Source organism: Chroicocephalus ridibundus, chromosome 2, assembly GCF_963924245.1.
Source record: "Chroicocephalus ridibundus chromosome 2, bChrRid1.1, whole genome shotgun sequence".
Classification (NCBI taxonomy): domain Eukaryota; kingdom Metazoa; phylum Chordata; class Aves; order Charadriiformes; family Laridae; genus Chroicocephalus; species Chroicocephalus ridibundus.
Window position 1 is genome coordinate 17,033,778 of NC_086285.1, and position 12,111 is coordinate 17,045,888.

The 12,111-nt window shown below is 37.4% G+C and overlaps 1 protein-coding gene across 21 annotated transcripts in view; it reads left to right on the top strand.

Moving 5' to 3' along the window:
• Positions 1-12,111, top strand: part of ZNF438 (zinc finger protein 438) — a 52,973-nt gene that overhangs the window by 15,195 nt on the left and 25,667 nt on the right. Inside the window, exon 1 of one of the 21 annotated variants that reach the window (XM_063324526.1) lies at positions 542-1,507. The exons of 19 other annotated variants lie outside the window; for them this stretch is intronic. The gene's annotated coding sequence lies outside the window, so the exon portion shown is untranslated. Of the gene's footprint in view, positions 1-541; positions 1,508-12,111 lie in introns of those variants that run through there. One more of the 21 variants, XM_063324532.1, reaches the window with a different exon arrangement.

The following is a 12,111-nucleotide window of genomic DNA, read 5'->3' on the forward strand; positions in this document are numbered from 1 at the left end:
TTGGTGGGTGGTGGTTTTTTTAGTTACTGACAATGTCAGAGAAAGTAGCTGGAGGTTCTGTGCACCATTGGTTCATGAAATAGCCCAAATTTTGATACTTCATTCAAGAGCCATCTCATTATCCTATAACATATAAATTTTTTGGTCATAATCCTAGTCTGTTACCCTGTGCATTTAATTAGCTGCTGTGTGAAATTCTGAGGCTGTAATTCTGTTTTGTTTAACCGTGGTATTGTGCTTGCAACTCAGATACTCAGAAGTCTTCCCAGTGACTTAAATACTTAAGGCGTGGGTGTCAGGAGGATGGGGCTAGGCTCTTTTCAGTGGTGCCTGGGGACAGGACAAGAGGTAACGGGCACAAACTTGAGCATAGGAAGTTCCACCTAAACATGAGGAGGAACTTCTTTACTTTGAGGGTGGCAGAGCACTGGAACAGGCTGCCCAGAGAGGTGGTGGAGTCTCTGTCTCTGGAGACATTTAAAACCTGCCTGGACGCGTTCCTGTGCAACCTGCTCTAGGTGACCCTGCTCTGGCAGGGGATTGGACTAGATGATCTCCAGAGGTCCCTTCCAACCCTATGGTTCTATGATTTCATGAATGCATAGCTCCGTTTGAGCTCAGTGGGATTATGCTTGGAAGAAAATGTTACGTAGGTAATAAATTGTAGCGGTTCGAGCCCTTTCCTTAGTTTAATTCTCATGCATACCAATGCCTGTGCTTTACTGTTATAAATAGAAGTTAGAGCAGTTGGTGTGCATGTTGTTAACTGTGCTGCCATGCTAGTGAAGGATAAGAAGAATATATTTTAATGAAAATGTCTTTTTAATTTTTATCAGGAAGTCTTCTTGAATTTGATGGCTTAGTTATAATTGGAATGCAGTCAGTATGCTGCCCAGTTCTTAATTGCATACTCTATCATATAATTGGGAACATGGCTGTCAGATATGCCTATTTTTGTTTTTGAACCCAGACATTCTTCCTAGCATATTATTCAACGCATAGAAAACCAGCCCTGGCATAAAGTTTTTATACAGTAGTCACATGAAAAAAACCAACATGAAGCACCAAGTGAGTATAACTGAACAGACAGAGTAAGATACTGCTGATATCTTGCAATTAGACTGTTCCCTTGTCATTTTATCATGGCCCCTATGTGATCTCCAGGTACCTGAGATTTTGTAGGAAACTTCATATGAAGAGGGCTTACCTAAGCACATCCCCTTGGGTATGCATCAAACCCGTTGCAAGCACTCTGGGCTTCCTGTGCATTGAAGTGCAGCAGAGTAGTGCTTTGGTTAAAGCTTTTTGCAAAACAGTTTACTTTTGACTTCATATTATGAAAAAAACGATGAATTCAGAAAGTAGTTGAAAGCGAGTACAATTGTATTGAAGCATGCTTTGTGTCTACCAGGATGTATAGATTGTCTTTCCTTTCTTTTCTCCGGTTTAATTTTGCTCCTGCTCAGATAAAGACAGTGAGGAATTGCACGTTATATTGTAATTAAAGGTAACCTGGTCTGAATTTACTTTGTAGAGTGCTTAGAATGTAACTGACTCTTCATTATAAATTTCACCTTTGCTGTGGAAAATACCCTGAGTGGTAATGAATTTTCCTCAATGAAAAATATGTGGCTTCAGAGTCCTATGCAGATTACCTCCTGCTTTTTGTGTGGAAGGCAGGTTACAGGATGTAAGCTGATGCTGTTGATCTTGTGTGTGTACGTGTTGATCTTCTGGTGGTTTAACTTAAAGCTCTTTTGGATTTAGATTTCTCAAATGTACTGGAGGCAAGGTGATGCATGTACCTGTGATGCAGGGAAGAACTGGACCTAATCTTAAGTGTATTTAATGCGGAGAAAGAAGCTGTTTGGTTTTAACAACTTAATGTGGAATTAAGGAATAATACGAATTAGATGAGCTTTTAAGCTTTCAGACAATGTAGTCAACTGTATTTTTATATTCAGAGTTCTACAAGTTCTCTCCTTGAGAAGACATGTAAATTACTGTTATGACAAAATGCATAAATATGTCTAGGATTTGATAGTAATTAATTCATTTCACTTATCTGAGGCAAGATTAAGTGCCTCAGTTTGTAACTGGCTATAAAAAGTAACATGTAAACAAATTTAACACACATCAGGTGTAATAGCACATTTCGTAGAACTGCAGACACTTTGTTTTGAAATGCAGTGGTTTCTCACTTCCAACGTTCTCAAACTGAAGTTTAGTCACAGAGCGCCTCTTGACTGGATTTTTAAGTGCAATTTTTATGTTCTTGGCTTTCTTGAGTGACTTGAACTACATATAACAAAGTGTTAAGTGCTGCTAAAATGTTTATTAGGACTCTGATAGAATTACGTTATTTTCTACTGATGTGCAAAAAGAATGATTGACTCTGAGTTTTCTTGAATTTGTCCTGGTTCAGAAGGTGCCATGTACCCACTGATGGGAGAATCTCAGAACACGTGTTCTTTGTGCAACTGTCTTTGAGGATCTTTTTGCTAGATGTGGTGGGCTACTTACGTGAGAGTTCCACAACATTGACTCCAAATTAGGTTTGTGTTGCACATCAGCTTTTTTGTGGTCTATGTTTCGTCATCTGTTCTTTGTATTTACACACAGGGGTCACATCAACTAGCTCTCTGAACAAACAGAAATGTTTCCTCAAGTGCAGGACTGCAATTTTGCTATTAGTCTTGATTGCTATTCTCGGGATCATAAGATTCACCATCTCCTACAGCTAAGGCTGCTATTGACTTTCACGTTCCTGACCAGTTCTTTCTTTACCTTCCCCCTGTAACTTTGGAAGACTGTGTTAAATCATCACTGTATTTTCCTTCTAAAAATGTTTAAGCCTTATTATAAAGTACTGGCAGCATACAGTAGGATACAATGTTGAAATGTTAGGCAATGCAGCTACAGTTTCCTGTTCTTGGTAGGAAATAAGGTTTTTACGACACAAATGTTAGAAGAATTAAATGTTCTCCTACCTGTTTTTGCCTGAAAATGAAGATGTTTGGCATAAAAACTCGAAAATGTTCTTGAAATCTTAATGGAAACAGATTTCTTAGTTTGTCAAAAATGTGTATGAGGAAGAAAAGAGGAACAGAACAGTTTGTCAGACTGTATAGTTGCTGCTTGAGACAAAAATCTCTCTTCTGTTACTCTGCCCACTCAGAATTTCTTGGTTTGAGCACTGCTTATATGGAGAAAAAAGAGGCATTCAGGGTAGAACTGCTATCTTTCATTTAAAACCTGAAATGGGCATGATTTCTGTAACGTAAAATTAGATAATACTCAGTTGACAAAAGCAACTGTGCATTGAAGACTTGGCACTGAAAATAGTAATTTCAGGTTAGATGAGAGTCTCTACTAGTGTAGTAAATCAGTTGGTGGACTGTTGTGTCGGACCTGGTTTTCTGCACAAACTCTTTTGGTTTCTGAATCATACCCATTGAGAAAAAAATAACTTCTTGTTTATCTGAAATAGTTGAAACCAGTGGAAGTGTTCATATTTGTTAGTGAGTTTCAGGTGGCATTGTTTTGTTGTGCAATGGGAAACAAAAAGATTGGGGTACTGGGGTGATAATTTTCCCACTTACACCTAATATTTAACAGGTCAGTTTTTTGTTTCTGGACGATTCATATGTTTTTGAAAGTATCTCTTTTCAAAGTTCACAAAGCATGCATCCAGCTTATACTTATTCACTGGATTTTTACTAAATAAAACAGGCAGTGATTTTTGAAGGGAAAAAAAGCTGTAAACACCTTTGCTTTCTGCAGTTTATTGATGTTTACAGTAGTGTAACAGGCAAGATCCCAGGTGACTTATTTCTGAGCATTTACAGAAAGCATGCAAGTTCATGGATGGAAGTAGCTTATTTGCAGCTCTTACTGACTAGTTGAAAGATTTTTCTGTCCCCCATAGATGAATATAGGACCAAAAGATGCCTGATAGGCTTAGCTAATTTTAAGTTTTACTGCCCAGTTTACCACATTTAGAGACTACTATTTAGCAAATGAAGAAAATTGGATTAAGTGTAGTGATAGAAATGTTGGCGGGTTTTTTTCTGTGCCAAGAGGAAATGAAGCATCGTGTCATTTTTGACATTTGAGATGAAGTACCCCTCAGAATTTTTTGAATTAGATATTTTGCAATTTGAAAGAGGTTAGGAAACAGGAATACACTGCATCTTTATTATACATGTGTTTCTCCTGTGTAGAAAGAGTTCTATTCTTGCCAACTGGTCAGATGCCCAAAGTAGTTTTATGCTTTCTATATGATCTGTTAAATGTACATATATTGTCTAAATTTGTTACTTACTGGAGGCTTCTTTTAAAAGTCCAATTCAAAAACTTTACATTTCAGAAACTTAAAGCGCATTCTTCCATCTGTATAAAATGCATTTAGTTGCCAGTCTGCGGATTTTCATCATCTTTAAATACAGTAGTTGTTACAGCTATAGCAGTGGACAGTTTTGCAAATACTTACAAATTTATATACTTAAAAATATATGTAGCCTGAAATATTGAAAAAATGAGTCACCTATTTATCTTTAAAGATAACTGTCTTCAACAGAAATACCTATTTTTTTTAGATTAATCAAAGGACTGTGGGTTTGAATTGAATTCTTTGTCATTGCCATTGCGTGTTTCTTTTTTAAGGTTAATTCAGTTCAAACTTGTAGTATGATCATTGACATTTACATGCTATGGATCGTGAGGCCTGCCTGCAGTAAGTGAATTCACACAGACCAGAAATATCTGTAGAAGAAAAGTAGGAAATGTCTTCAGCAGTTATCACCGTTGTTTTTTCTCTCCCCTCCTCCCTTCCAGTGCTCTGAAATAAAGTAGTTGGCTGGCTGGATGAATGTTTGGTGCAGAAGAAGATGCAGTTTGTTGGCATGTGCCCAGCGCGCATTTAAAAAATACAAAGTTTACAACACAGACCTTAAGTTATTTCACTTCTAGTGATAGGCGAATGGACTTTACAGAGAGAAAATGAATGTGATAGAAATAATGTGCAGGGCTTTCTGCTTTGCTGCGAGGGAAGCATTGATTTTTATTTCATAGAAATATATTCACTAATATTCTTTCCATATTAAATCTTTACAGGATATCTTGGTCTTTGTCCAGACTTGTATATTTATGCAATTTATTGCTATTTTTATGAGATAAAGCAAACTAATAAATTAAAAAAAAAACAAATCGCGGCTTTGTAATGAAAATGATAGTGGACCCAAATAACTTGCATGTTAAGACATTTTAATGAGCATTTACTGGAAAACCTCTGTGACAACTAAAATGTCACAACAAAACCTTATAGCCGTTTCTGTGCTCTTGTATATGAAACATTTTGTTGCCTACTTTAACAGTTCTCACAATTCGGAAGACAAGTAGAGTGGCACTGTGCTCGTGTTTTAACTGACAAAAATATATTGGAGGGTTTTTTATAAATGTAATTCAGATTCTATAGAAACACGAGTAGTTCCTTAAAACTCATTCTGTATTGAATAAAGGAAATTTAGGAGAATTCAGGCTTTTGCATGTATGGGGAGTTTGTGCTGATAAATCAAGTGGCTGCTGATCAATTTCCGAAGCTTCTAAAATACTTATTCATACATGTGTGTGTGTATATATATATATATATATGTATATGACAGTTTTCTAACAAATAAAAGCCATGTTATTCTGGTTAAATCTGTACAGGTTTTCTTTCTAATGGATGTAGAATAAATAGTGCACATATGTTAGGAACTGTGACCTAACTTTGCATGTTAGGAGCCAAGAACGAGTTCTGCGTGCACATATCTCCTACTTTAATCTTGAAAACAAGAGCAAGCTTTAAAAGCAAGGAATACTTGAGCATAAGAATCTGACTAACTTGACAATTGCTTGCTCATTTAGATACTCCCAGAGAATTCTGGTCTTAGGAAACATGATTTGTTTGGTTAAAACAAGGTAAGAAGGGGAGTGAAGTTAGCAATACAGTTTAAAGAATGGGGAGCTGATGGTGGCAAGCACTATGTGGCTCAGAGACAGTTGGTTAAGGAGGTAAAGATATTAATAAAAATCTGTGGGCAGTAAAGTACAATGGAGTTCTTTAAATATAGAGGGTGTTCTTGAAGGATACAAAAGCGTAGTAATGATAGAAGTCCAATAATGGGCAAGGATGATAAATTTCTGCTGTGCAGAAAAAGGCATAAATATTCAATAAATATTATGTTCTGTATTCAGAAAAAGGCTGGATTATGCTTTTACATCTCACCTCCTCCATCATTAGTGATGGAAAGAATGTATTATCACTGTACCAGCAACTATTAATGTTAAATGTTTTTAAATCTGCTGCACTGACACCTACAGATTCTAAAAAAAAAAAAAAAAGCTTAGAAGCTATATGAATTATTAATTTTGAATTTTAACAAATCATGGAACAGTGGAGGAATTCTAGAAGGCTGGAGGGGAAGGGGAACTAATGTACCCAAATTTAGAAAGTATAATATGAGCACCTTGAAAAGGCGTAGCATGCCATCAGTGTAGATTCAAAGAAGAATTGCATAATTAATGCTGATCAGAATGGGCAAGTCAGCCCCTACCTTGTACTGCTGCATGGGGTTGCTCCATGGGAAGGCGCTTGCATTTGCCTTTACCCTTGTTGAATTTCACAGATTCCTGATAGCTCTTTCCTCCAGCCTGTCTGGGTCGTTCTGAATAGAGGCCCTGCCCTCCAGCTCCCAATTTCGTATTAGTTGCACACGTGAGGAGTGCACTCTATTGCATTATCCAGCTCATTAATAAAGATGTTGAACAGTGTTGGCTCCAGGATTGATCCCAGAGGCATGCCACTGGTAAAAGTTGCCAATTGAACTTTATACCACTGATCACCGCCACCCATTAGCCTGACAGTCCAGCCAATTTTCCACTGCCAATACGTGTCTCTTCCACTTCCAATACATATCTCACCAATTTGGCTGTGAGGATGCTGTGGATGATCATGTCAAAGACCTTCATGAAGTCAAGATGAACAACACCCACTGCCCTCACTGTATCCACATCTCATCACTTGGTTACTTGGGTATGATTTACCCTTGGTAAATCTGCTGGCTGTTCCCAGCCTCCTCCCGGTCCCTCATATGGCTGAAAATGGCTTTAGGGAGGCTTTGCTCCATAACCTTTTCTGTGGACTGAGATTAAGCTGAGTGGCCTGTAGTTCCCCAGATCCTCTTGCTTGCCTGTCTTGAAGGTGGGTGTGCTATGTGCCGCCTTCCAGTCTTTGGGAATCTTTGTCGATGCCATGACTTTTAAAAGATGATAGAGTGCATCCTTGCAATGACACCGATAGCTCCCTCAGTACTCTTGGATACATTCTTCTGATCCTATGGGTTTCCACATATGGAGTTGTATTCTCTTTACTGAGCCGCATCTTCACCTCCTGTTGGTAACGTTATGTTACTACTGCAGCCTTTTCCGTGCCTTCTGTCACTTGATCCCCTTTTCCATTAAGCATTAGGCCCACATTTACCTTAGCCTTTCTTTTGTTGCCAGTGTACCTGCAGCAGTCTTGTCACCTTTCCCATCCCTGCTAATTGCAACTCCAGGTGAGCTGTGCCCTCCCTCACTCTCTCTGTGCATGCTCGAGCAGTGTCTCAAATAGTTAAAACCCTACTGAAACTTAGAGACACTGAATATGACTGCCAGAGTTTGACTTTGGCCATAATGTAGGAATTAGTACCACTATTACAAAAAAATAGGGTTTTGGTTGTTTAATTGCACTAAGTGAGTGGAAGTTCAGCGTTAGAATTGGAAGACTTAACGTGACTCAAGTAGTGTAGGTGTCCCACAGCATGGTTTTCATGGGAAATTAATGAAAAGGTGCTGTGTGTCAAACCACAAAAGCCTAGTTGCTTTAAAAGCTTGGTCATGCTTAATTGTTTTTCTCTTGAAGTACTAATTCAGTTTGGTCTTGCTTAGTTTGAGATTTAACTGAATGAATTAGGAATACAAATATCCTTAGGAACAGAAGGCAAAGCTGGAGGCCCATAGAGAAAGAAGAATGTTCCCAGGGTTAGCATAGTGTGTGCACCACAGCTGGTTGCTGGATGGTGGCCAGGAATAATTTTGACATGTTTATTTCACATTTTTTCTCCATGAACGTGTTTTGAGGACACTTCATTAAGTTATGTCCGATAGTGTTTGAAGCTCTGTGCCTTTAACGTTTTTCAAACGACAAACAGGGTGGTGGATACAAAAATGAAAATTGTGTTGGCAAGGAGTATTTGCACAATGAAAACAACACAAGATCAGTGAGTGAAGGCAGTGAACTAGGACAGGTTAGACTTCAATTTATTCTTTTTTGTATGTTTATCTGTGTGAAGGTTTTTGTAATGAGAAGGTATGTTTCATCAGTAACATTGTGCAGACAGACAGTAATAAATCCTATGAAAAAGAGATCATTTAAGTAAATCATAGAATATGGATATACACTTTGTCTTGCAAATGTTGTCCTGTATACTGCATGGTGAATGGCGTACCGGTTTGAACAGCCGCTATTTTATGTTGCTTCTGGATGCTAAACAATCAAGCAATGTCACCAAAGCTAGATAAGCCTGTGGAATATTTTCGTCCATCTGAATTTTACGATGGGTAATAAGAAACATGTTTATACCAGATTGACTAGAAAATGTACTCTGTTATGTTTTGATTGCTCTTAAAATAAATGATATATCAGTCACTTGGGCCCAGCAGTTGCTTTGTCTGTTGGGTCAGACCTCTGGGAGCTCCCAGCCAGGGAATTGGGGCATTCCATGCAGGAGAATCCATTGAAGCGCTGACAGTCCTTTCTCAGAGAATGAGAGGGATATGACTGTTTGCGCAAAGAATGCGGGCGAACAGCTGAACTTCTCTGCCGGGGTCGGTATGAAATAGTTTGGGCGCAGCAGCAGCAGGGAGGGAGGATGCTGTGTCCTCTGCGCGCGCTCAGCAAGCAGCTGGGCGATTCCTTCTCCTGCCGCGGTTTTCACAAGGGCTCTGCAGCTGTAGTCTCCTTCTTCCGCTGTGAAAGTTGAACTGCCCTTAATTTTGCAAGATAATTTTGACTAAATTAGTGGTGCGTTGGCAATTCTTTTTACCTACAACTATGAAATTTATGCAGTATTCCTTAACACTGAAGGTACTTACTGTCACAGAACTTACATAAAACGTGACCTTTTAATTTTTTGTGCTAAACTTGGAACTCTTGAGTTTTATGAGGGTGTTTCAGTGAGATTATGTCCTAATTTGCAAATTTAATATTTGGTGATTCTTCCAATGTAGAACAGTTTACTAAATGCTTAGGAGGCTGTAAAGGTGGAAGTCATATAGGATTTAAATTGCTTATGCCAGTCATTATATTTTTATGATTTTTTTTTTTTAAGTGTGATCTATTAGGTACATATTCCTTTCAGGTGAGTAGGATCATGTTTGGGAAACAAAAATTTAGTACTGTGCTCCAGTTCGAAGCTGTAAAGTCAGAAAGAATTCCATTATTTGAGTCAGAATTTCAAAGGCAATTCACCTTGCAAAGTTTAAAATGTTTTTTTTTTTTTTGCTTTTTGCCAGCTATTGGTTACCTTTCTTCTAAGCAGAACATTAACAACATGTTCAGACTTTATTAAAATAGCAAAAACCCTTGACAAAATCCTTTCTGAATGACACAAGTTTTGACTTATTTTTGTTCCCTGAGGGGTTCAGGTTAGTGTCCAAATAACCCAAAATACCATAGTCAAAGTAGAAGAAGTGATTAGGGATTGACTGTTTCTTGTTTAGCCTTTACATAACTTAAGGGCCAGCTGGGATTCTGTGAAGACTTTAGTGCCATGTTTCAAACTCAAGTCAGTCAAATTGTGCAGGTGAATGTGTCGTACTCTTGTCTGAATCCTTAAATTATTAATGGAATTTTTAGGGATGTGTTATCCGAGACATTCAAATACGTTTTGACTATGTGTGAGTAAGTTCTGAGGTGTCAAATATCTCTAAAATATGTAAGGACTACCAAATTAAGAAAACAGAACAGTAGCTCTCCTTCTAGCATTGCAGTCCTGGCTGATTATTTCTGTAGTCTAAATTGATAATTAACAGAATCCTAAAACTTAATTTTCACCGGAAAATTGTCGTTACGCTACCAGTAATAGCTTATTCTTCAAATGTCAAAGTTGAGGAAGATAGAAAAAAGCAAGCAAAATACAAGTAATGTGGGGTTTTTTGTCTTTCCTTTAGTCATCTTTAATTGTTTTAGTTGGTACCTTTGTATGTTAACCTTATTCTACTCTTTGAAATAACTTGTTTATCTGTAGTTTAACAAGTAAATAAAAAGTATATATGGCAACTTATTATAAAATATCTTTGTTCTCTGCCACCCAGTCGAATTCTCTTTAATCCTTCAGCTTAGCATGAAATACGGGAAGGTTTTCTGGAGTACCTTCTTAGCTAATTTTGAAGTGTGGTAAGAGCAGTAGCAGGAATTGCTGGAACAATCTGTCCTGTGTACATCGACCCAATGTTACTGTGATTTTCAGGCTATCCTTTATTGTCAAGTGGAAAGTATAATGTGATTTCTGAAAGGCATTTGTTGAGGTTGGAGGTTTTCAAGCCCCATCTGGACAAAGCTCTAAGCCCAGTGTTGACCCCGCTTTAAGCGGGGAAGTTGGACGGGGTGACCTAGCATGGTCCCTGCCAACCTGAATGATCATGTGAGTGCCTGTGTGCACAATTGCAGATGTTTGTCTAAAGCTGTGTGAGTTCTATTATAACTGCAATGAAATCACTGTTTAGTATTTGTGATGTTGTTTATCCAAAAAGAAAGCTAATGTACTGCAGCAGATACACAGGGAAAGATAAATCATGTATTCTGTCCTTATTAGCCCAAAGGAGTCATTAATTATGAAGAACAGCAAAGTCAAAAAGTCTCACAATTTAATCAAACTGCAAACCATAATGGTGTATTGCAATTCCACTATGAATGACATTACACATTGCTAACAGAGTTATAAGATAGATAGATTCTATTTTATAAAACTGCATTGTTGAGAATCCTGGCAGAACTTCTTAGCAGTTTGGACCCAAACAATAAATGAACGCTCGATTTAGGATAACATGGGGGAAGCAGGAGTAGAAGGAATTGCAGTTTGAATTTTAAAGTAAATTCTAGAGTAGTCATTGCCAAGTAAGAGTGCTAGATGTTTCTGTTTCTTGATTTTTTACAAATATTAAATTAATTTGAATTCATATTGTAAAAACTATTGACAGCATAGATTTCATGTGGTGTCTTACAAAATTGAAATGAGTAGTTTGTATTTTCCATAATTGTTGTTCCCAGGTGCCCTCAGAATCAAGAGCAACAATTTGTACACATTCATCATTTCACAGTTACTTTCATAACAGTAAGATCCAAGACTGTAGTTTAAAATCAGAAGCTTTGACCTTTTAATACATGATAACGGCAAAGATGTCTAATACAGATGTAGAACTTGTACAGGATTCCAGTTCATGGCATTCAAAGCAGTACTACTGAGAATGTATTTACTAAGGAAAACATAAAAAGGCAATCTGTCATTTTTAATTGGAAATTTGGAAAAAAAAGTGTTATTTTTTGGCATTCTATTAATTGTCTAATATTAGGCATAATAAGCAACCATGCTGTTCCTTGCTCTTCTTTTGTAGTCTTTCAGAGTGGATTTTTTTCTCAAATGGAAAATAGTTGAGGTTATTTACAGTTGTAAAAACTGTTCAACCACTATTTATTTAATACACATACATTTCATAAAATGAAGAATCGATACTGCTCCTTCTTTAGCCTTTTCTTCTCCCGGGCATCCTTTTGAGAAACTTAACTTCCATAATTTTTTTCTCAGGTCCTTGAATTTGTTCTCTTGGAGGTAGTTATAGTTGTAAAATAAGAATTACTAAGATTGTATGCAGTGCTGCAGTAGTAAAAACACATGTGTAACATCCTCATGTCTTGCAGTGTGTGTGGTAGTCCTTATTCATACAATTGAAAAACCTTAGAAGTTGATGTCAAAAGATTTATCACCTCAAGAAAAGCAATGACTTTTCATTTGCATTTTATTTTAAGCC